The sequence below is a fragment of the Dreissena polymorpha genome, chromosome 2 (genome assembly GCF_020536995.1).
Source record: "Dreissena polymorpha isolate Duluth1 chromosome 2, UMN_Dpol_1.0, whole genome shotgun sequence".
Classification (NCBI taxonomy): Eukaryota; Metazoa; Mollusca; class Bivalvia; order Myida; family Dreissenidae; genus Dreissena; species Dreissena polymorpha.
This window is the reverse complement of record NC_068356.1, coordinates 126,566,531-126,593,741: the sequence shown is the minus strand read 5'-3', so window position 1 is coordinate 126,593,741 and position 27,211 is coordinate 126,566,531. Positions and strand designations below refer to the sequence as shown.

The window sequence follows — 27,211 nt, the reverse complement described above, 5'->3', positions numbered from 1 at the left end:
AAACACGTCAGTACCTATTTTTAAACGGAATGCCGCTAGACACGGTTTTTGATTGGTTTCCTCGAAGTGACGTGTTTCCTCAATGAAAATACGTTTGAAACTAAAAGCCGGGATCGCCCAGGATCGTCCGGAATGATGAAGGTATAAAACTCGACATTAACACAAAGTAACTATAAAATTAATAGTTATTTATCAATTTTAAATAATTTTAATTTGTTGTCATTATGGAAAAGTTATTCCATCCTTTAGACTATTAATAAATCCATTTAGAGGAATATATAGACTTTATTAAGATTAGAAGTGTTTTGACAATATTTTTTACGCAATTCAATTAGCAAAAATAATATTAATGGTCGATCCTGGCTTTTAGTAGAGAGTTAACCCTGTACAATTGTTATAACTACCGTAACACGTTATTCTGCTAAGATTCACTTACCATTTCTTGTAAGACGGTAAAAAGGTTTTAACGTTCATGTCGTTGTTTAAGTTTGGCTTTACGGGTGGGGATGGGGGTTCCTCGGATACGAAAAGAAAAGGGAAGGAGGAAAGTAAGAGAAAGTATGAGGAAATAAAAAAACAAGAAAATTTCTCCAGAAATGGCGTGAAGATTACAAATAGATGTCTTAAATAGATGAATATTGAATTCAATAGCATTAGTAAGGCAAGCTAATAAGAATGATTTCATCATAATTGCGCATCTCCAAGCACAAGAAAATACAAGTTGAATGATAAATATAAAGGTTTTTTATAATACTTGGGTCAGGGCACATGAAAGATTGGTCAGGGCTAGTAGGTTCTGCATTTACTAGCCCGAATTGGCTAGTTGAAAAAAAGTTAGTGTTAAGCCCTGATGTGTATATATAATTATTACAAAAAAATAGTCGACAACGACAGATTTAGGGTTAAATTTCACGGGAACATTTTAGTATATTTACCGTATCCGGGATACATGTAAGTATACTTAAGAGTACCCGGGGTACATGTACGTAGTACCCGAGCCGACAACGAACAATCGAGCGATACTGGAAGGCGCAACATCTCTCACGCCCCCTAGCATCGCCTTTAGCAGTATTCAATTCTCAACAGGAAAGTGCTGGAGTCATTGATCCCGAGGGACAAGACAAACAATTGATTAATGTTCGAAATAAATAATTTGATTAATGACAATTCTATTATTTGAGCCAGGTCACAGGAAAAGCGCAGTCAAATCAGTATCCAATTAAATTATTTGTTATTGTCAGAAAAACGCTTTTAAGCAAACAGCTTTCAAGCGACTGCAGGCTGATCTAGATCCAAACTGGCCACAATCGCCTTAATGTCTCTTTTACTGTGACACAGTTCATTTAACTTTAAAATGATAAAAAGTACTAACACTAAGAAATAGTACAAACCAGTAAAGAGTTTGAAATCAATGTTGAATTTCAGGACAGCTTGGTGATCTGCAAATCCCCGATGAAATGTTGATATCGGGTATCATAGTCATTCAATAAGTCGCAAAATGCTCGAATACAATTTATAAAGCACAATGTGACTTATATTGATAACTAAAAATACCAGTATGCCAGTTTTGCCGTGTCAAGCTGTTACGATCCAGAAAGTCCTTCATTCACATCGAGTATATATCCTTCGAATTCCAACTATTGTTGTCATAAGCGGAGATTTAGTGAATAAATAATTCATATATCCTTAATGACAGCTTCTAAATAGCGAAACAAGCCAATTTATGCAGTAAGAAAATTTTGAATCGAGACTCTCACGGGGGCGGCCATTGTTGAATGTTGAAACACGAACGACAACTCTGCTAGGACAATGTTATCAATGACGAGCAATCTCCTACGCAGTGGCGAATGCAAAAGGGAAGTAACTGAAAAATCGAGTATCTCAATCGGACTGGCTCGGTCTTTTACATAGGTCGCCATTGTGAAAAAAAATCTACGGTTATGATACCTTGGACGATGCTGTTCGCATCGTCAAAAAGAAGGAGCGCATTGAACACATGATAGAAAGCGTAAAGCCCGATGTAATTCTTGCCACAGAAACCTGGCTAGATCCATCCATAAATGACAACGAAATATTTCCATAAAACTATAAACTATGGCGTAATGACCGAAAATCAGGACCAGGTGGTGGTGTCCTTATTGCTGTCAAGGACACATACCTTAGCACTGACATGCCAGAACTACAAACTGACTGCGAAATAGTTTGGGCTAAAATCCAACTTGTGGGTTCCAAGACACAACTACTCTGCTCATACTGCAATCCGTAAACTTCAAATGAACCAAGCCTCTGCCAATTCAGAGAATCTGTAAATCGAGCCAGCTGATCTGGTGAACCAGTAATCATCATAGGAGGCGACTTCAACTTGCCTGGATGGGAGAAAAAATCCGTAATACCAAACACTCAGCACGCACGAATGCACTTAATCATCTCAGACTGCCTAGACGACAATGGACTCACACAAGAGAACCAACAAGGAATACCAGCACCTTGGACCTTATCATCACCAATCTTCCTAACAAAGTCCAACGGGTAAATACAATCCAGGCATCTCGGACCACCATGCTGTATATGTTGAATTCTCCGCACAGCAAGTCAAACTGGACCAGAAGACCCGACAAATACCTCTATACAGAAAAGCACGATGGTAAGAATTGAAATCTGATACGATAGACCTACATTCCACCATCACATCTATGATTGGCAACAAATGCAACATCAATACCATGTGGGACAAATTCTGCTCATCTATTCAAACCGGTATTGCTACCCATATTCCACATAAAATTGCTAGACCAAGAGACTCAATGCCATGGATAACCACTGAAATTAAGAAACTAATGAGAAGGAGAGACAAGCACAATAAAAAGAAAAAAATCGAAAGATCCAACACATATAGTCAAATACAAGAAACATAAACAACTCCTGCAGAAGAAGCTAAGACAGTCCTACTGGGCCTACATAGACAACATAGTAACTCCAGAAGAATCAGACACCGGAAACCGCTCTACCAGCAAACGACTTTGGACATTCATCAAACATAAGAACAAAGACAACTCCTCTATCACAGGACTTCACGACAAGGGCCAACTATACTCTGAAGCAAAACAAAAAGCCAACATCCTCAACAAGCAGTTCCAATCAGTATTCACCAAAAGTCCCAACATATCCTCTGAAGAATTCAAGATCAACAATTACATGACCAGCATTTAATCTCCATCTGCTCCTGAAATCACTATATCCACCGTCGGAATAGAAAAACTTCTCAACTCACTCAATTCCTTCAAAGCTGCAGGCCCAGACAACATCAACCCACGAGTCCTGAAAGAACTATCAAAAGAAATAGCACCTATCCTTGCGAGCATATTCCAACTCTCTATAGACACCAGCATCATCCCAGACGATTGGCGAAAGGCAAAAGTAACACCAGTTTACAAAAAAGGAAGCAAAAATGACCCAGCTAACTACAGGCCAATATCTCTACCTTGCATCTGCTGCAAACTACTTGAACATATCGTTACCAGCAGCATCATGAAACATGCAGAAACAAACAACATACTCTACCCACTACAACACGGTTTTCGAAAGGGCAGATCTTGCGAAACCCAGCTCCTTGAGTTCACCGACGACGTGACCCAAAACATGGAGAATGGCCACCAAACCGATGTCCTCGTAATGGACATCTCGAAAGCCTTCGATAAGGTACACCACGGCCTCCTCCTTCACAAGCTCGAACACAACGGCATATAAGGAAAGACATTAGCCTGGATGCAAGCATTCCTCACAAACAGAACACAGAAAGTCGTGCTAGATGGAGAATGCTCAGACACAGTACAAGTGGACTCTGGAGTCCCCCAGGGATCTGTCCTCGGCCCATCCCTGTTCCTCTACTACATAAATGACATCCCAGACGGCCTTAAATCTACGGTTCGACTTTTCGCAGATGACACCATTGCATACCATTGCATATCAGGAGACACAGACTGCATACAATTTTAAGAAGACCTAAACAAACTAGCATTGTGGGAAAATAAATGGAAAACGGAATTTCACCCTGAAAAATGTCAAGTCATCTCAATAACCCGCAAGCGCAAAACCATCACTTATCAATATAAACTCCATAACCACATTTTAGAAAATGTCAAATCAACAAAATACCTTGGATGTACACTGAATGAAAAAGTAGATTGGAGTGAACACATTAAGAAAATCATCACTAAATGCAGCAGAAACCTAAGCTTCATCCGAAGAAACCTGAACATTGCGTCCACAGCCATCAAGAAACAAGCATATATATCACTCGTCCGCCCATCATTGGAATATGCCTGCACCATCTGGGACCCATACGAAAACGAAAAGGGAGACACGGATAGACTGGAAATGATCCCACGCCGAGGAGCTAGATACGTCAAAAACAGATAGGTGGCCATAACATGGAAGAAGAAGAAGAAGAAGAAGAAGAAGAAGAAGAAGAAGAAGAAGAAGAAGAAGAAGAAGAAGACGAAATAGAAGAAGAAGATAATTCAATTTGTTGATTCAAAATTCACCAAAAATTAAAATTTCATACTACATGTATTGTGATGTGACTTCAAATTTTGCAACAGAGTATAAGAATGGCATAAGTTGTCAACACAGTTTTACACTTGATTATAATGCTTTAAAATTGTGAGCAATCATTTTTGAAAAAAAAAACACTAGAGGAAGTTATCACAAAGAAAGTAAGGAATTTAATTCCAATTGATACAAGTGCAAAGCCATTTTTATTGACTTTTCCTATTGTTAAGTGCAATTATTCATAAGCACATGACAAGGAAAGTATATTTCATTGAATAGGCCAATTATTCATAAGCACCTGACAAGCCAAGTATATTTACAACAACAATTAACATTCCCATTGTGTGTGCTACATAGGAACTCGTCAATTGGCCGTTACAATAAAAATGGCAGAAATAATGCAAAATTAAATTATGCTGCAGAAATACTGTATGGTGTCTAATAACTATTTTTTTTACAAGGAGTAGAAAGGGATGTAAAATTCCTATGACGACTCGTCTGAAACGGATAATTTAACCATGGTACAAGTCACAATTTCCTGTCAACCACTCTGCAGACAACTGCAACATTTATCTAATAAAACGATCAAAAATGTTTCGATGACATGTTTCATTTTTAATTTTATCGCTTGAGAAATTTGAAAGTATATTACCACAAATCAATCATGTGCAGAGTGACCGACCAAGTGACATCATTAAACATCCCTTAAATCTTTGTTTTCAGGGTTGTACCTATACAGGAAACCAATGCATTTCAAACGAGAGTGTTTTAAATTAAAAGATATTAAAAAGATGCACATATTACAGTATTGTCAGTTTTGTTATGACTATTTCCTTGCAAAAACATGCAACAAAATCTTTTGCACTTTCAACACCACGTCATAATAATTATGCAAATAAAAATTATTATTTTTTAATAATTGAATCAAAGAGAACATTGAAATGTATGGTGGCATGTAGGTTACATCCAAAATATATATTTCTTTATGTACACACGTGAAGGCCTAAACATGAGAACTCACATGCAAGCATGAAGAAATTTATGTTTTGGATGTCTCATCAATGCAACAGTAAAATTCTTCACAATTGGTTAACAGATGTGTAGTGCATGTAACAAAACTTCATCTTGTATGATTCGAAATGTATTTTGTTTATGCATAAAATACGATTCAGTTTCTCTATATCTATCTACATGTACATAAACCTTATTTACACGTTCACTGTCAAAATTTCAAGGAATATGTCACAAGCAGAAGAAGAATTGCAGGTAAGACTTTTTACACATAGTTATGAGTAAATTTATTATTCTCTATTCTCAAAATACTATTAAAATCTCATCATCTTTATAACCCTTATCATCATTATTATCATTATCATACAAATAATAAACCAAAGACAAAATAGGAGTGAGTGCTTGTATTTGACAGGACTTTCGACATATAAATGCAAAAAACAATTCTTCTGACGCCCGTATGTGTTGTATGTGCAATGGATATAGACCTCAACGGCACCGCTCAATTGATGAGCCTCGAGACGACTGGAAACGGTGTAACATCTTTGTTCAGGTGTATAAAGAACTGAAACGATACTATTTAAATGCTGTAGGGCATGTAATAATGAATTCCTCACATGCACATGTGTGTCATGTGAAAAAAATGCAAATTTATTCATAAAAATTAGACGTCATGTATATATCTCAAATAACAGAGTTACTGTTTGAATAAACTGATCCCGGCCGATGCCCAAAGTGCACGCAGGACGCCCCCAATGCCCATCAATCACGCTAACTTGCTTAAATATTATAAATTAACAATTGTGAAACATTAATTTGTTCAAAGAAGCTGCTTATATCTGCAAGATTCATCCATCACCACCAATCAAGAGAAGTGTACATGACTTCACGTACACCCCATACAATAATCAGTAGTAATAAACGATTCAGGTAAAACCGCGAGCGGGATACGCAACCCTACTGCCATTTTTGTTTTCTTATTTTTTTTTCTTTTAATGGCAGGGGGACGTATGAGGACCCATGGCTCGAGACCGGTGCCTTCATCACCTCCCGAAACCTCTAATTTTAGAGAAATCTACAAATAAGCAGCTATTATTATACTGTAAACATTAAGTATTATTTAGTAAAAAATGTAATTACAACATTATCAATTTCATTGCGCAAATTAACATAACAAACAAACATCAAAAGCATCCCGCACACACCCCGGACATCAACATAAAAACAAACAAATCACTCAAACCATAAAATCCATAAAGCACCTAAAAAGAATGTTGATAAATCATAAGTATTCCGAGAAATATATAAATGCATATGACGAACAGCTATATTAAACCGACTTCAACATCTAACCAGTCACACCAAAATGAAAATATTAAGTAATCGTACAATAAGAATGTCTTTAAAATTAAACGTTCATTACGAAAGAAAACAAAAAATAATAACACTGAACTTTAAACATACCAATATTTCAATAAATATGCTGGAGGTACTATCTCCAGGAAGTGAGAGTCTCGAAAAACATGACACCCATAACTTAAAAAAACCTCATTCAAACACAATATTAAGTAAAAAATGAGTCAAAATAATCAAGAAAACTTAGCTGCTTCAGACTTAAATGAAAATACACCCATCGTCTTTCCCAGTAAAGGAATCGGTTTGTGTTAAGATCCCATCTCACATGGACTAAAAACCGAACTGAAAATATACTAAATATAGACTTTATAATTGCAAAATTGTAAACATAAAAGCAATGTAACCAATTATTTAACCATACATTTGCTCATTAAGGGCGGGCGGGCGGGGTTATCACCCTTTCGTTTTCTTGTTCCATAACGTTTGCCTGTCAAATACACCCTCGAATGGCGACTCAATAGATGTGCAAATCATATATACCCCAAAACGAAAAACTCGTGCGCTTTCGCGCTAAAACATGCACACAAAACCCGTGCATTATTCGCGCTAAACCATTACCATTATCTCTCTTCTAAATAACACGTAATAAACCATACTATACCGTATTTATCAAACCGAGAATAATTTCATTTACTCATAGTTATGAGTAAATTTATTATTCTCTATTCTCAAAATACTATTAAAATCTCATCATCTTTATAACCCATATCATCATTATTATCATTATCATACAAATAATAAACCAAAGACAAAATAGGAGTGAGTGCTTGTATTTGACAGGACTTTCGAATAAAACAAAGAGAGAATACAAATAATATGAAACATATAATGAATACCCAAATATTCTCCACCACGTTATATACCTCTCGAGCTGTGTTTTAACTGAAAAGATACAATTACAAACATTTGTTAAAGCAATAACAATAATTCAATCAAAATAGGCACACTATGGCCTTCAACAACGGTCAACTGACCACACAAGCCAACTGGCTTATCAACATCAGGCACACTCTGGCCTTTACAAACGGTCAAACGACCACACAAGCCAACTGGCTAATCAACATCAGGCACACTCTGGCCTTCACAAACGGTCAAATGACCACACAAGCCAAACGGCTAATCAACATCAGGCACACTCTGGCCTTCACAAACGGTCAAATGACCAATCGAATAATGCACAAGAGAATTAAACAGATATTATAAAACAATATTTACAAAATTAATGATAAACATTAAAACGGAAATAAACAAGAGCACCGCCTTGCGGGTGCAGACCGCTCATCTATTTTCTTTTTAAAGGTGAAGGGACTCTCATTTTCAATCACAAAGGAGGGAGGAGTGGAGTGAAGAGGGGTGTATAGTGTGGGGTTGTGGACATTTATTACATTATCTTCCAAAAAAGCGAAAAAAAAAAATAATAATAAAAAAATCGGGGGGGGGGGGTATAGTGTGAGGGTGTGGTGATAATTTGTGAGATGATCTTAAAAAAAAAAAAAAAAAAAAAAAAAAAATCAAAAAAAAAATTTGGGGGGGGGGGTGGGGGGGTGGGGTGGGGGTATAGTGTGAGGGTGTGGTGGTCATTTGTGAGATGATCTTATAAAAAAAAAAAAAAAAAAAAAAAATTAGGGGGGGGGGGGAGGGGGGGAGGGGGGGGAGGGCACGGGGGATGGTTTGGGTGAAGTCTATTGTGGTATGTCAGGTAAGAGTAGTTTCATCAAAGTATCAATCAAATCTAATCATAAATAAAGAAGTTATGGCAATTTTAGCAAAATTTAATAATTTGACCTTGAGAGTCAAGGTCATTCAAAGGTCAAAGTAAAATTCAAGTTGCCAGGTACAGTAACCTCATGATAGCATGTAAGTATTTGAAGTTTGAAAGCAATAGCCTTGATACTTCGAGTGGATCGAAACACAAAATTTAACCATATATTAAAAGTTACTAAGTCAAAAAAGGGCCATAATTCCGTAACAATGACAACCAGAGTTATGCAACTTGTCCTTTTACTGTACCCTTATGATAGTTTGTGAGTGTTCCAAGTATGAAAGCAATATCTATGATACTTTAGGGGTAAAGTGACCAAAACATAAATCTTAACCAAATTTTCAATTTTCTAAGTATAAAGGGCCCATAATTCCGTCCAAATGCCAGTCAGAGTTACATAACTTTGCCTGCACCGTCCCCTTATGATAGTTCATAAATCTTGCAAGTATGAAAGCAATAGCTTTGATACTGTAGGAATAAAGTGGACCTAAACACAAAACTTAATCAAATTTTCAATTTTCTAAGTATAAAAAGGGCACATAATTCTGTCAAAATGCCAGTCAGAGTTACATTACTTTGCCTGCACAGTCCCCTTATGATAGTTAGTAAGTGTTGCAAGTATGAAAGCAATAGCTTTGATGCTTAAGGAATAAAATGGACCTAAACACAAAACTTAACCAAAATTGTCAATTTTCTAAGTATAAAAAGGGCACATAATTCTGTCAAAATGCATGCCAGAGTTATCTAACTTTGCCTGCCCAGTCCCCTCATGATAGTAAGTAAGTGTACCAAGTTTGAATGCAATAGCATTGATACTTACTGAGAAAAGTGGAACTAAACGCAAAACTTAACCAAAATTTTCAATTTTTTAAGTATAAAAAGGGCACATAATTCTGTCAAAATGCACGCCAGAGTTATCTAACTTTGCCTGCCTAGTCCCCTCATGATAGTAAGTAAGTGTACCAAGTTTGAATGCAATAGCATTGATACTTTCTGAGAAAAGTGGACCTAAACGCAAAACTTAACCGGACGCCGACGCCAACGCCAACGCCGACGCCGACGCCGACGCCGACGCCAAGGTGATGACAATAGCTCATAATTTTTTTTCAAAAAATAGATGAGCTAAAAATATCATAATCATAATCCTTATAATAATAATAATAACATACTACATAAACCATACCTTTATGTTCTCCAATACTTAATATACCATTTGTACTGTCCAGTTACTGCACTGCAAAAAATAAACTTGCAAAGATTGTTAATTCCATGTGAACATGCTTTTTAAGAAAATAAGGTCAACTCACAAAAGCCAACCGGCTTTCACACATCAGATCAACTTGCTTTAAAAAACGGTCAACTGACCATACAAGCCAACTGGCTTACCAAATGAGGCCAAATGGCCGTAAACAAATTGGTCCAATGACCACAAGGAACATACACACAACACAAACACAGAACTTAATAATACTCAAAAGCATTTCCAAACCATTTATATAATAATATATTATAGTGTCTTTAAATGTGCTACGAACAACACATCATACATTTCAAATCACACATACATTAATAATGACTTTTCACTAATCTAAATTTAGCGACACCGATAATCTGTCTTTCAAAGAATCTTTAACATATCCGTCCTTAGTGGAAACACTTTTTCATCTACCATGTCTTTGCCAAAGTCTATCCACAGTCTTATTATTGGCACTTATAGATGCTCCACCAGCACGAAAAGAATGAAGTCCATATTTAGAAGAAACATAACCCAATAGACTTAACTTCTTCTTGAAACTATCATTTATAGTAGAATAACTTATATGCTTATTATTAGAAATCAATTTGAAACAGTGTTTAACATTACACAAATAAACTGGTCTAAACACATAATCAGTAGATGAACATGCAATATCTGCAACACACAAATACTTTTCAAACAATTTCACAGGACATGTGTCTGTATTAGTTTTTGCAATCAGAACAGTATTACCCTCTCTTAAAATGTCCGTTTTTGACTTTTCAACTTTAATATCACAATGCGTATCTAAAAATACAACATCTGATCTTTTAACAGACAAAATTTCACTTATCCTAAAAAACCAGCATAAGATAAGAAAAAGATTGTAACGTCTCTTAAATACCCCAAAGAACAATCGCTCTCAGAAACAAAAGTGTGATAAAAATTCTTTAATATATCTGATGTAATAGGCTCTTTTTTAACTACCGGCTTTGCAATTCTCCGAATGCATCCAATTAAAATACATCATAATAATCCTAGTAATAATAATAACATACTACATAAACCATACCTTTATGTTCTTCAATACTTAATATACTATTCGAACTGTCCAGTTACTGCATTGCAAACAATAAACTTGCAAATATTGTTAATTCTATGAGACTTTCGTTCTAAGAAAGTTCGGTAACCTGACAACACAAGCCAACAGGCTTTCACACATCATATAGACTGGCTTTAAAAACGGTCAACTGACCATACAAGCCAACTGGCTTTCAAAATCAGGCCAATTGGCCTTAAACAACTTGGTCCAATGACCACAAGAGACAAATACCAAACTCATTTTACCAATGTTCTCACAATCAATACGTATGTTCTGCTGTTAAAATTAAAACTACCGACTTGACATTTGTTGTTAGGTTCAATTCACCAACACAGACATACTTTAAGCTACTGATTGAACCCTGGCTCAAATTTCCATGCCAATAGCATAAGCTCAATTGATATACTAGAACACCGTATTAATTTTGATTTACTAATTTAAAAACAACAAAATGCTTAACACACTCAAATACAAAGCTATAGGTACTTGGTCGGCTGCAAAACTCGTCAATTTTTGGAATTTAACCCATCAAACAAATCTCAACGAAAACCGGTATTGATGCAAAGTTGAATTTCTGTGATTTAAAAGAAATACATGTACCATCTGAGAATAATCCCTGTTGCTGAACCGTTACTTGTTTTTGTTCAATTAAACGCAAAACCTAGAAACTCATTCATTTTTACGTGCTAAACCATAACCATACTCTCTTTCTCTTCTAAATAATATGTATAGACCAACATCATTCGGTATTTATCAAACCTAAAATAATTTCATTCACTCAAAATTCGTTAATGTAGTTTTATCCATTAACAAAATACTGTCAACTATTCCTCCTCCTCATCAATAACGTTAGCATCATCATCAACATTTATAACATCATCATCAATAAAATCATCATTATTAATCTTAACAAGTTATTTTCTAACACATAATTACACAAAAAAAACAAAATATACCTTTCGAGCTGCCCTCTTACTATAATGTTACACTATTCATTATTTATTCTTCGAACTGTCCAGCTTCTGAAAAAATAAACTTCGCAAACATGTGTAAATGCAATTTCAACATGTGTTTTGAGACATTTTAGTGAACTGACACGCAAGCAAACTGGCTTATACGCATTTGCTTTCAACAAACTGTCAACGGACAACCCGAGCCAACCGGTTAATTTACATAAGCCAATCTGGCCCTTAATAACATACATTTAATGTTCTCCAATATATATAATATCCTTCGAACAGTTCAATCTTAACATTAAATAAAAACAAAAATGTAAATGTAAACGCACGTTTTAACAAGTTTGGTTAACAAACTACACGCGCTAACTGGGTTTATCCACATCTCGTCAACTAGCTTTCACCAAAACGATAAGCAAATTACACATGTTAACTGGCATTCAAAAGACGGCCAAACACCATAAAAGCAAAATGTCTTTACACATCAAGCCAACAGGCCACCAAACAAGAACAAAAACTATCACGAAAACAAAATGACTTATATTGCAAATAAATCCGGTCTACTTTTGTTATCATTACAGAACCTAATCTTTAAAAATGCATTTAACTATGACGAAACTAAATTTAGTAAAACCGATAAATGCCTTTCATCTAAGTTTAAAACAACAGTCTTATTGTCAACGCTCTTTTCAAACCAAATTTATACCACAGTTTATCCAAAGTATCGTTAATTAATAAGCACATATGCATGCACCATTATTGACACCAACCTTGCAGGGAAAACTTAACGTCTTAAATTATTATGAAAAATATAATAACTCTTATTAATGTTTAAATTCAATTTAGAGAAATTTTTTAATTGTATACAACAATAACATATAAACTGTTTATTCAATATCCAACGAACGAGATGTAATATATGCAAAACACAAACCTGTTTCGAAAAAAGTTTACAAGACAAGTCTCTATAGCTGTTTCATAGATGAATAGAATATATATTTCCGTAATGTATCGATTTTTGATGTTACATTCTTAATTCACAATTGGAATACCTGAATAGTTTAAAGATATGTTCGCATAAATTTTCATCCGCTCATTATCATACCACGTCATATATCGCACACAACCATAGTGCTGAATTATAAGGAAAACGGCAGTTAATTGTTATTAATCGTTTGTTGAATTATACGTTTGGAACTAATACACAAACTTGTAACACATGTATTACCATATAAGGTGTTATATCTTAAAAACAATAAAAATAAAGCAAGGTGTTCGTAAAAACATGAGGGAGAGTGATCTAACTCTGCTATCAAAACAACCTGGAGTGACACACTATGTGGCCTTACCTATATATAATCCTACCAGACCATTACATTTGCGACCTCTTTTTGAACTTAAATAGTTTCATTTTTACCCAATAATCAAATCAATTGATGTATCTGAATAATTGGAACTAAACAAAAACAACAGCACAAATAAAGATATGGAGCATGTTATTGAATATACTTATCATAAAAGTTAACAAGGAACACAACCTGTGTTAATTTCAATCGGAATGTTGTTGCCAGTGTTATTACAATAAACAGAACCAACAAGTCTGACCTTTGTTCGAAGTTCCAGCTCACCATTCCGCTTCTAGCAGAGAATCAGTCCTCTCATCGAAAATCTCCTTCCGAATACTATGTATTTCGCAAATGATTGCCTAAACTACTTTATCACCCTTTCGTTTTCTTGTTCCATAACGTTTGCCTGTCAAATACACCCTCGAATGGCGACTCAATAGATGTGCAAATCATATATACCCCAAAACGAAAAACTCGTGCGCTTTCGCGCTAAAACATGCACACAAAACCCGTGCATTATTCGCGCTAAACCATTACCATAATCTCTCTTCTAAATAACACGTAATAAACCATACTATACCGTATTTATCAAACCGAGAATAATTTCATATGTTTTTTACTTGTTATATTTAAACCGTGAAACCTTTAATTCCTTTCTAAAAATACACAGTATTTGTCTTTGTTTTTTTGCAAAAAAAAATCAGGTAGGAAACGCAATCAATCAAAAACATTTTTTGTTCGTGTTTTTATATATCGATTATTATAATATATTTTAAAATATGTATAGCTAAGCTCTTTTAGCCTATGGATGTTGTTCAAAATTCGAGATCTACGTATATTCAAGTTGATTAAGATCGGACTAACAAGACAAGTTATAAATCTTAAATATACTGCTTACTTTGGAATGTGTTCATAGCGCAGTCGGTAAGCGCGTAGTACTTAGGTATAATGAAGATATCGCGTTTTGTGGTATAACGAAGATCGTGGTTCGATACTGCGCGGTGACAATTTATTTTCGTGTATTCATTGCAAACCTCGTTGAAACAGAATTGTTCACCGTCAAATGTACACCATACACAATATTTTACATTTTGCTTTCGCAGGAACTGGAATCGCTACTCTCGGATCACTTTGGAAGGACGCCCGAAAAATTCCCAAGAAATACATGAAGAAACATCCGAAGAAAGTGATAAACAGTCTGACTTTCCTTTAGAAGAGGAGTGTGAAGTTGTCATTGGGTGTCGTGCTAGGTCGTACCTATCCTCTGTAGACCATTATTCTGCTGAATGTAGCAGCGATGTAGAGTATGAAACCCATAATGAAGAAGTTAGTGCGAGAGATTTTATTAGAAATGGATGCGGCTGTCAATTACGTTGTAATACAAAATTCAGCTATGAGGACGTCCTCTCCCATATGCTTGATGTACAGGCGTTAGAAAACCAAGAAAAGGAGTTGAGTATAATGGCACTTCTTAAGGTACCAGACACCGAGAGGAATTCCAAGGGTGAAAAGCGACAAAAGATTCGGCCAACATTTTGGGTAAATGGAATGGTAGTATGCCGTCAGACATTCTTACTATTGTATTGTATTTCTGTAGACAAACTTAAGGCTCTCCAAAAACATGTTCGTGAAAAGGGTGTTGTGCCGAGAGTCCACGGCAATACTGGAAGAAAACCCGCTCATGCCATTTCATATGACGATGTTCTGCGCGTCGTTCGATTTATACAGAATACGTCTAATGAAAGGGGTATTCCTCAGCCTGCTGCTCCGCGAGGCATTGACAATTTCCCTCTTGTTTACCTGTCTGCGGAAACAACCAAATTGGCCCTGCACGAAGAATACTCTACAACATGCACAAATCAACAGGTGCGTGCTTTAGACTGACGGCCTTCAAAGACGTGTGGCGTACTTGTTTGCCACATGTGCGCATCGCCTCACCAAGAGACGACGTAAGCGCAACGTGTGAGAAAATGCGCCATGGCGTTATGGATGCAATAACGGTAGAGGAGAAGCTGTTGGCAGTCGACGCATTGAAAACGCATATTCTACAAGCGAAAACGGTAAATAAAATTTAATAAATTGTTTTTGCTTATCGTGAACACAGAATTGCTTTCTAGGATTTTTAAAACGGACCAATCACGACATCAACACAATGATCATCTAGAAATATCATAAGCAACTCCTTCTTTAAACACAATTTGTTTACTAAATAAATTTACTCTTTACTATTCATTAAAATTGCAGTCTATGACGCTATTTTAAACGTTTTGAAGAAATCAATTTCAGAATGGAAATCTGGATTTCTCAGTCACCGCGCGTATCATAAATCTCGTTTGAGAAAGACGTTATAGAAGCAAGCGAATGCGAATTGTTTTTTGTCTAGTCATATTTGCGAACAATCTAAATTGAGTAGTATATAAAAAGACTATATTTTCAGTGTCGATCGGAAATGACATAACCCCAAATTGTTACAATCTAGAGTCACGTCCTTTTCGATCGAGTCAGGTAGTTTGAAAGACACTATATTTTAACAGTGATAGGTATTGTTCATACCATTACAGGAAATGGAAGTGTACAATGAATGCCTGCGTAAGAGTTCAGAAGAAAATTTTGTCCACTTCACCTTTGACTTCAGTCAAAGTGTGACTATGCCCCACCATGCACGCCAGACGGGACCGCTGTACTTCCCCAACTTGCGGAAGGTCCATATATTTGGAGTACGGATAGATGGCCAAAGGAAACAGATCAATTTTCTGGTTGATGAGGACCAGACCATAGGACAGGACGGCAGCCAGGCTCATGGACCGGATTCAGTTATTTCTATGCTAGACTGGGTGATGTCAAATTATGAAACGGAAAACGACGTCCATCCATGCAGATAACTGTCCAGGTGCGTGATTTATTTGATAATGTAACACTATGGAAGTTTGAGGATTTTACTTATTTATTAATTCATATAAAATTTACTACACGGTTTTAATAGTATATTTGTCGTTTTGCTTTATTATGGAGTCACTTTGTTTTCCGATGCAGTAAATGCAGTTTTTTTTAATGAGTCGGATGTAAAACCGACCTTATACGGCCATCCAAAGTCATTTTACTCAGTAAAGCGGGCGGGTCATTCTATGTAGGATTGTCCTGTCTTTTTTTAGATAGCATTAACGTGACAGGCATAGTTTAAACGGCGTTTAATGCAGTGCGTAAAGTGTCGTCCGAGATTAGCCAGTGCAGTCCGCACAGGCTAATCAAGGACGACACTTGCCGCTTTTATGATATTTTTACATTTAAAGAAAGTCTCTCTTGAGCGAAAATCCAGTTTAGGCGGAAGTGTCGTCCCTGATTAGCCTGTGTGGACTTCACAGGCTAATCTTGGACGACACTTTACGCATATTCTCATCTATCCATTAGCATGCGCTAATTTATAAAAAGACCGACTAAGATAAGACTTTAAATGTAATTCATTTAAATAAAGAACATCCTACGTATATCTTAGACAAAACCGTGTTGAGAAATTTATTTACATACCATTTTTATTTTCTAGGGCAGAACAAAAACAAGTTTGTCGTTGGTTATTTAATGTGGAGGGTCATGACAGGGAAACACAGGAAGATAGAATACCAAATGCAAATTCCAGGTAAATCGTTTGCATAAATAGTATGTCTATTGCTTACATGTATAAGTAAAATCCTTGATGCAATTAGTTTAAAATAAATGTTCAAATCACATTTCTTTATTAAGATCAAATACTTTTTACAGATATAATCAATCGATAGGTCATTGCAACAATAACCCAAGTGGTGTTAAATTGTGTTAGTATTGCACTTGCCTGACATAGTGTGTATGCACTAATAACTTAATGTATTAAATAAATATAAAACTTGAATGAGTCGTACCATTTTACAGGACATGCAAGGTGTTTAGTCGACTCGGGTTTCGCGCACATCAAGATGAAGTACCGCCGCCATGATTGTGAAACCAGAGAACACCTTGCAGAAATAGTAGAAGGGTCTTCCGTAGGTAACATGGCTGTATCTTATCCAAAGTGGTCCTGGCGCGCTTGGAAGGAGTTTCTTGGACACAATTTCAAGTCCGTAATCGGCATAAGGTAATTATTTAACATGTCAAAACAGATTAATGATTTAAGATTCATAGAGACATATAATAATTTTATAGAAAACGTGGCGCTGCACTTGCACACTTGATTTATCGTAAATAGTAAACGCATTCTTGTCTCATTCCAGAAAATTCCAGTACTTCAGGTTTGAGGAAGACAAACCAGGTGTCGTCACTGTCAAAACAGCGGCTGGTGCGGAGGAGACAGAAATAAACATTCTAAAAAATAAAGACGTTCGCTTTGAATCTCAAGAGATTCCACGGGTTCTTCAGCCGGGTGGTTTGAGTGCAGCAAGGAAAACCTTCTTCGAGAGGACACTGCGACCTTTTGTGCGGAATGCGAATAAAAAAGCCTACTAAATATCGATTTTGACTTTAAAAAAAAGTATTAAATTGAAAATACGGTTAAATCAGTTCATAGTGTAGTTGAAACATTTCGCAGCTCATTTGTTTGTTTTCATGTTAACATGGTACTTTGTCAGTTAAAATAACGTCGCGGAGAATTTTTTCGACGTCGCTTTTAAAATACGTTAACAACGTATTTTATAAACGTTCATATCAATATCAATATTGAACGCATTAACAAAGTAGACATACCGTTGTAATCGGGAATCATTGAACTACTCGAAAAAGTATAAAACTCAAAATCGATTTTTTTTACCATAAGGTGTATTTTCTCACGTCGCTGCCCATATGTTCAACTGGAATTAAAGCCACGTGTCAGCAAGGTAACAACAACAAAACCAACATGTATGTTACATTTCAAAATCATTTTATGTTTTATATTCCATTACATTTCATGACAAACATAAATTAGTTATCATCTAACCATTTAGAATAAAAACAAAAACATTTGTTTAGATGTCATGACAAGCAGGGTCTTTTTATTCAACTGGTCTTTCTACACATAAATGCAAATTACAATACTACTGACAACCGTATGTCTGAAATTTGCAACAGAGCTCGATCTCAATGGCACAGCTTAATTGAAGAGTCGAGACGTCAGTTAACGTTGCGACATCCTTCCAATAGATATAGGAACTGAAACGAAACTAAATAAATTCAATAAGTCGTTAAATATATAATTAAACCGGCACATTTGTGGCGTTCGGAGAGTGCAATATTATTTAACACATCAGACGGTAAGCTTAAACTCAAAATCCCACAAGAGCACAATTAAACTACACCATTCAAAATCGCAAGCCCATGGGCACCATGGCCCGAACCCGCCCGCTCCTACCGATGCCCAAAGCGCACACAGGACGCCCCCATTGCCCATCCACCACGCCAATCGCAAAAAGTTCACAAAGAGGAACATTAGTTTGTAAAAATCAGTTTCGATATTTGCAAGATTTATCCACCACCACCAATCAAGGAAGTACACTTGACTTCATGTAAACCCCAAACACAAATCGGCAGTAATGAACGATTCAGGTTTAACCGCGAGCGGGATACGCAACCCTACTGCCATTTTTCTTTTTTTTGTTTGTTTTACTTTTAATGCCAGGGGGACGTATGAGGACCCATTGCTCAAGACCGGTGTCACGTGCCTTCATCACCTCCTGAGACCTCTAATGTAAGAGAAATCTGCACATAATCAGCTATTTCCATATCGTAAACATTTAAGTATTCTTCTATAATACCATGTACACAGAACTGAGAAAAATAGAGTATAACACGTATATTCGTTAATGTCCGGAACAAATGCCCCATTCTGTCTCAAGTCATCAGTTGGCTCTCGTAAAACTCACTGAAACACATACAACATAATATTAATCTTTTAACACACATAGTATAAATACATATTAAGATTTTATTTACGTCCACGCTCTACCCCGCTTACCTGTCGGATGACCAAACCTACAAATATGTGCACGAGGAAATCTTGATTTCCGCACCATTGAACATGCACCACCTTCAAAACCTGTATAACTAATTAATTCATTCATACGGTGATAATAAATACATTTATGTTTTATATTCCATTACATTTCATGACAAACATACATAATTAATCATCTAACCATTTAGAATAAAATCAAACACATTTGTTTAGGTAGCATGACAAGCAGGGTATTTTATCGACAGAAAAAGAGCGGGGCAAAGTATGACGTATAGTAAACAATTTACAACATCAAGTACCATATATATTTGTAAACCCAAATTAAAAGAAACAAAACAATATTTTGTGTTTTATCCAAATCTCTCTCGTATCGATCCTTAACATTATTAGTTTTCCACCGCCCATGTTTTTTTAACAATCTATCAGACACACCGCAGCAGTTGCTCCCCTGACCGACATGGATGCAAACCGTAAACACTAGGATTGAGTCCAATGCCACGAAGTTTGTGGTGTTAACTTTCTCGTGGTCTACTGTAACTCATCTGCTTTGAACCAAGTAAAATGTCTTTATTCATGTTCTTACAATGTTTTATGCTCGTAAACAAAAATTCCCTTGAAATATCTGGAATAGCTGCTACCAAGATCATTTTTCAAGTAGAATACAGGGCATACATCTGAATTAGTTATACAAATTGTCATCTGTTCGTCCTTGCACACTTGATCCGTTTTACTTTTTAAAATTTTAACTTTAGCACAATCTCAAACAATTCAATATCGCACTTTTTAAAGAAACTAATTCGCTAATACTTAAAATACCTGAAAAACATACCAAACACATTGTGACAAATCTCAAATCTAATAAAGAATCAGAGTTTCCAAAGTGTTTAACAATCACATTCATATTCTCTATAGATATTGCACATTTTTGAACTGGGGGTTTTGAATTGGCTCTTATCAATCAATTTTGAGCAAATAAAACCAGATCAGAATCGCAAGGATCACAAAATCCCGCAATTGTATGAGGCCATTTTCCATATACAACTCCATATACAATTTTTGAGGCAGACGGACATGAATGTTTAAGTATAGCAGAAAACAGAATGTCATGATTATCCGTAGATAGCAAAGGACTAAATTCGTACTTTCTACACCATGCACTATATGCTTTAAATAAGTATGATAGTATTTGTAAGTGGTATCCGACTTTGATGTTTTGACAAAATTGCGACTTTTGCAATTCTGATCGAAGATATTCTCTGTTGATCCAACGGCCCATCTTAAAGGCATCTGTCAAATGTATAAACCATTTCCAATAAAAGCTTACAATAATAATATAAATTGACTTTCCGTACTAAATCCAGTTCCCTTGTTTTCTTTTTTTTTGCAAGTATTCTCCAATTTAAAGCAACATCCCCTTGCTCTTTTTTTGCAAGTATTATAATTTTAAAATTATTAATAAACCCTTGCTTTTTTTGCAAGTACTATCCTTAAACGATATCTTGTCATTTGCTATCTTTTTTTGCAAATATCCCATACCTCGTGTACTGTACATGAATTCGTAAGCACTCGATGCAAACGGTACAAGTCGAACAAAACATTCACCAAACATAGTTTCTATACATTCATAATGGACATACATACAAAACAATATCAATTTAATAATAAGTGCACGTGAAAAATCCCAACTATACTGTAAGTATAGCAAACCTGTCGAAAAATGCGTATCGCCACTTCACATATGAACACACGTATATTATAGTTTCATTCGAATAGATAGGCGTCTTTCAAATGTATTAACCATTTCCAATAACAGCAAACATTAATATCATAAATTGACTTTCTGTACTTAAACCGTTTTCCTTGCTTTCTTTTTTGCAAGTATTCTCCAATTTAAAGTTACATTCTTTTGCTTGCTTTTACGAAAGTATTATAATTTTAAAATTGTTAATTATAACCATTCCTTTCTTTTTGCAAGTACTATCCTTTAGAAAAATATCGTGTCATTTGCTTTCTCTTTTGCAAAATTTCCATACCTCATGTACTTTAAACTACTTCGTAAGCACCTGGTTCAAACGGTACTAGTCGAATAAAACATTCACCAAACATGGTTTCTATACATTCATATTTGTCATACATACAAAACAATATCCATTTAATCATTAGTACAAATACAAACACGTGAAAAATCCCAACTATACCATAACTATAGCAAAACTGTCGAAACATTCATATCACCAATATATTTTTTACATAAGAACGAACATATAGTATAGTTACATTCGAATATCAAGAACTTTGCTTGAAAAAAACGCCTGAAACTAAAAAACGAGTTGTTAATACTTCGACACATGTAGTTTTACTAAGAGGTATTGATTGTATGCCATCTATGCGATCTAACCAAAATCTTAATTCGGATATACATAAGCTATCTGGATCAAGTGTTATAACTCTAGCCAATGATTGTCTACAAGCGATTTGAGAATAAAGAAATATGGGCATCAACCTTGCTAGAAAACCTATAACAGGCATCATAGAAACACGTACTTTATTGCTTGAAATTTCCCTTTTTAACAATAACTGGGAATTAAAGTAGCTTCTAAATAAGCCAAACACGTCAAACAATGCTTTCCTATCCACCGAGGGCCTACCACGTGGTCGCTCCGTTTGTCCATCCACTGGGTCAGCCCTGTCCCCGCCGGCGATGCGATCATGCTTATCGTTCTGACTGTCCGTATTTCACAAATTGTCAATGCCAAAACAGTACAAATGTAATTCAAATTTCACCATTAAATGTGGTTGATCAAATAAATAAAACGATTTTAATTACGTTCACGCTCTACCCTGCTTGCCTTTCAAATGGCCAAACCTACAAATAATTGCACGGGGAAATCTTGATTTCCGAACCATTGAACATGCACCACCTTCAAAACCCGTATAACTAGTTTATTCAATCATACAACGATAATAAATATATTTAAAATATATTGTATACTATCACATATTCATAAGAAAGAACACTACAGATATTCTCAACTTATGCATCAACAATCATAATGTAATTAGGCGGCCTAATATGTTGCATAGCAAATACCTTTTTAATTTAGTGTTTTATGTTTGATACATGCATGTACGCGATTGCCTTAAGGTTGCTTTAATAACAGATTGTGACAAGATAACATAGTTTATTGGTGATGGATTTCGTGTTGGTTGACCAGAGGCACTTATCAAATGGACGTATACAAATGAGTTTGACCCCATCAATTTGACAATTCTGAAGCTATCTTTATGTAACGGTACATATATTTAAAAAAAACATTGGCAGAACGGACAGTAGAAGGATCTAACCCACAGGATAAACACTTGAGGATTATCCTCAGGACACATATCGGGAAACACCATCTCAAGATCAGGGGAATGCCATGCTTTGACGTAAATACCAAGCTTGGAACAGGTACACATGTCTTCATTTTTCAACCTGCCATTTCTATCAATGTTTAATCATTGTACAATTGCCATTGATCTTCGGACTTCTTTCAGACCCCTTAAAATTCCAAGTGTCATTCACAGTGAATATTTGTTTATCGTGTAATATATAAGGAAACATTCCGGTGTCCATCATATTCAGTTTTCAAATTTAGTTTCGCAGTTGTGTTGTTAAATCCAATTGATTGCTCATTCGTGTTATTTAATAATGTTATGATGATACGAATGGATTCTATGAAAATACATTGTGACGTCATTATTAAGTAACTACGGCCTTATTTCGTTTTCATGTTCTTATCATTTTCAATTCTCTTTTCAGCAATGAAAGTCAGTTTGGGCAGGCCGGTGAAGGTAAAAAACTTCCTAACCACTGTAAACATAACGCTTATTGCAAATAGAAATCTTAAGAAGATGGAGGCTCGTGCTGGGGAGGCCATCAAGAAAATCTCAACTGCGTCGTCTTTCAAGGCTGCCATTGATGCTTATGAGAAAGAAATGGAGTAAGTGTAAAAACTAACTTTTAATACAATGTTATTGACTATTTTGGTGCCAAATTTTAGTATTTTTTCTCATCAACTGTCTTCTTATTTCCTATTTCAGATGAACATGAAACATATTAATAATGATTGTTTTATTAAAGGCACTGGGTTCATAATTTGGTAAAATTGCATTTTTTTTAAAGATTTTTGGTTAGAACCCAAGGGCAGGCACATTTTAAAAAATATTTGTAATTGTTATTATAAATATTAAAAGCTATTCCAAATATTACAATTTTTTTAAATAAATTCATTACTTTTAGTAATAAATCTTATGCAGAAGCATAGGTATATTAAAATTCGGAGCTATTCCTATAAATGGTGAATTCTTTTCACAAGCGATCATTTGAGTTCAACGACTTGTCAATATGTAATGTGCTTGTTGCGCTGAACATTGATTTTTCTCATAACCAACGATCATATAAGGCGTCAGAATGAAACTTAAAGTGGAATCATAAGTTTTTGAAAGAAGCATTGTGTGAATTTATTTTGTTTTTCAGTTTGAGGTATAGTTATGCCTGATATTATTCAGATTGCTGCTGTGCATTTGAAGACGGGTTTTAAGTTCTCGACATATGTGAAGACAACAGTGCCAATTTCTTCCGAAGCTCAGAAAGTGATTGGCATCTCTGTTGATGATCATGGCATAATGCGTGTAAATGGTGGAAAAGTTGATAGTGTATCAATTAAAACTTCTCTACATGATTGTATGATGTGGCTTGCAAAGTTTCCCAGAGCCATTTTTGTTGCTCATAATGTGCGCAGGTTTGATTTTCCGGTTTTGGTAAGTGCATTGCTGAACACACACCGTTTTGAAACGTTTTGTAATTGTGTAAGCAGTTTTGTTGACTCTTTGCCGGTTTTCAAAAATCGTATCCTGGACAGTCACACAAACAGGGAGATCTAGTGAACGTATTCTACAGGCAACCTGCAACGCCCACAGCGCTCCTGATGATGTTGAAGCACTGGGATCTTTGCTTAAAACATGTAAAATTACTGACGATATGGCCCACATCTTTACTGTTACTGCAATCCATAAATCAGTATGTTTATGTCATGAAAAGCCTTAAAGGCAAAGAACATTAGAGTGTTAGACGTGCTGTTGCATAGAGGAACTCTAAAGCGACCAACAGCTGAAAACATTGCGGGATATGGACTGGCCTTGTGTCATTTGAAAGTTATATTTTCTAGTTCCGGAGAGGATGACTTTAGGGATACTGTCATTGCTAAAAACAATGAGGGACTACATAAAGTCACAAACGCAAAAAAAAATATTTTATCTGAAGTGGTCCATAAAATCGGTCAGTTTTTCAGTGACGAAAAGTGACGGAACGAGATAATATGGCTTCCAAATGGCACGCGGCCAGTCAAAATCACGCAATGGCTTTATACTGATACTAAATTATGTACATCTAGTTGTCATTAATCTGGCTGTTTTTATTAAAATATCATTTAAATATTATTGTGCTACAAGTTTAAAGAAACATGATAACTTATTCATCTTTATGCTACGTAATATTGGGACAACTTTGACATTTTGTGGTGAACTGCGCCTGTATTCATATGTTGCCTTTTGACTTTAGGTGACCTCAAGATTGTATTATTAGCTCGGCTGTTTTCGGAGAAAACTTCGAGGTACTGGCATAGCCTCTTCGTCGTCCGCCGTCCGACGTCCGCCGTCGTGCTAAAACCTTTACATTGGCTCTAAAATTAAAGTGCTTCCACTTAAAACTTTAAAACTTCATATGTACATGCACCTTGATGAGTTCTACACGCAACACCCATTTTTGGGTCACTAGGTCAAAGGTCAAGGTCACTGTGACCTCTAATATAAAACTTTAACTTTGCCTCTGACATCACAGTGCTTCCACCTACAACTTTGAAACTTCATATGTACATGCACCTTGATGAGTTATACATGCCACACCCACTTTTGGGTCACTAGGTTAAAGGTCAAGGTCACGTTGACCTCTAATATAAAACTTTAACTTTGCCTCTGACATCACAGTGCTTCCACCTACAACTTTGAAACTTCATATGTACATGCACCTTGATGAGTTTTGCACGCCACTCCCATTTTTGGGTCACTAGGTCAAAGGTCACGGTCACTGTGACCTCTAATATAAAACTTTAACTTTGCCTCTAACATCATAGTGCTTCCACCTACAACTTTGAAACTTCATATGTACATGCACCTTAATGAGTTCTACACACCACACCCATTTTTTGGTCACTAGGTCAAAGGTCAAGGTAACTGTGACCTCTAATATAAAACTTTAACTTTGCCTCTAACATCACAGTACTTCCACCTACAACTTTGAAACTTCATATGTAGATGCACCTTGATGAGTTCTACACGCCACACTCATTTTTAGTCACTAGGTCAAAGGTCAAGGTCACTGTGACCTCTAAAAAAATAAATTCTGACAAGCTTTCGCAGCCGAGCGTGGCACCCGTTATGCAGTGCTCTTGTTAATGTATTATTATATCAATATTAATTCAAAGTTAGCTAAATTTCTTCATATGTCATGGTTTATAACTGTAGCTTTTAATAAGCAACTAGAAAACCCCCAAAAAGAAGTGATATACAAATTTATACTTAAATTCATTGCGTAAAAATGAATTGGGATAGCCATACTCAAAGTATAATTTCTTGAGATAGGAACGGTAAAACTTCCTGAAATTCATTCAGTGTGTAGAAAATATGTTGTGTTAAATTAATATGTACAATATATGTATTTCATCACACTACAAGAGACATAAATCGTATTAAAGTTTTTTGTCACTGAACCATTTGTTGTCGTGTTTGCCATTTTATTCAGATAAGTGCATATATTATTGGAAATCAAAGGCACAATTCTCTTTCAATGCCACTTTTTATCTACAAACAAAATCCAGTCGAGTACGTTTATTAAGTTAGTTGTCAAAATATATGTATATCCCTTTTCAAAAACTATATATATTTGGGATATAGGGTAAATCCATAGAAAACGCCCAACCGAGTCAAGGTGTAGGTGTATTCAACCAAGTATAAAAAGTTAACCGGCTGGTAAAAAGTTTTAAAATTTTGCAATTAGTTGTGATATGCAATTTACTATGTGGAAATAATAACAAAGAGTGTTTCTGGAAAAGTACCCATTAGGCTCCCACTACCTTAATATCTTAGCTAGAAGGTAATTTTTCAAGCGGTTTCATAGTGTAGTTGTTACACTCTCTCTTCAAATGTGAAAGGTCCAAGGTTCGAGCCCCAGTAGAATCAAATTATTTGATTTGTGTTCTATGTTAACTTTTTGTTTTGATGTAGACATTTAAGTTTAAATAAATATGCTGTTTTATTGTAACCATTTTTGTTTTTATTATGCTCATGAAATACATGTGTGAGAGGGTGGGGGGTGGTTCGTAAACACATTAAAACCTTCTTTGTTCCACTATCCTAGCAACCACCTAGTTACTAATAAAGGCGCTATAGAGCGCGAAGCGCGAACCGTTTTATTAATTGTAATAATGAGTCTTGATAAAGGAAGCAGCCGCTTATCAATGAGGAGCACCAGCACAGCACCCCAGTCTCATTACCATCAAGTCTTCCTACAGTTTTTTTATAAGAACCACATAAACGCGGCCGCAGGCCTGACCCGTAACTAGTGGTATGGACCCTTTGGTATGGACCTTTAACCCCGCTCACTATCCAGCGTTTAAACTTCCGGGTTTACATTTAAACCGATTATTAATAGCTTATTAATATCTTAGTTAGAAGGTGATTTTTCAAGCGGTTCGTAGTGTAGTGGTTACACGCTCGCTTCACATGTGAGAGGCCTAAGGTTCGAGCCCCAGTAGAATTAAATTATTTTATTTGTG

At 35.7% G+C, this 27,211-nt stretch overlaps 1 pseudogene; it reads left to right on the top strand.

The window, feature by feature from the left end:
* Window positions 1-3,639: 3,639 nt before the first annotated feature.
* On the top strand, window positions 3,640-17,854 carry LOC127870065 (uncharacterized; annotated as a pseudogene).
* The last annotated feature ends 9,357 nt before the right edge of the window (window positions 17,855-27,211 follow it).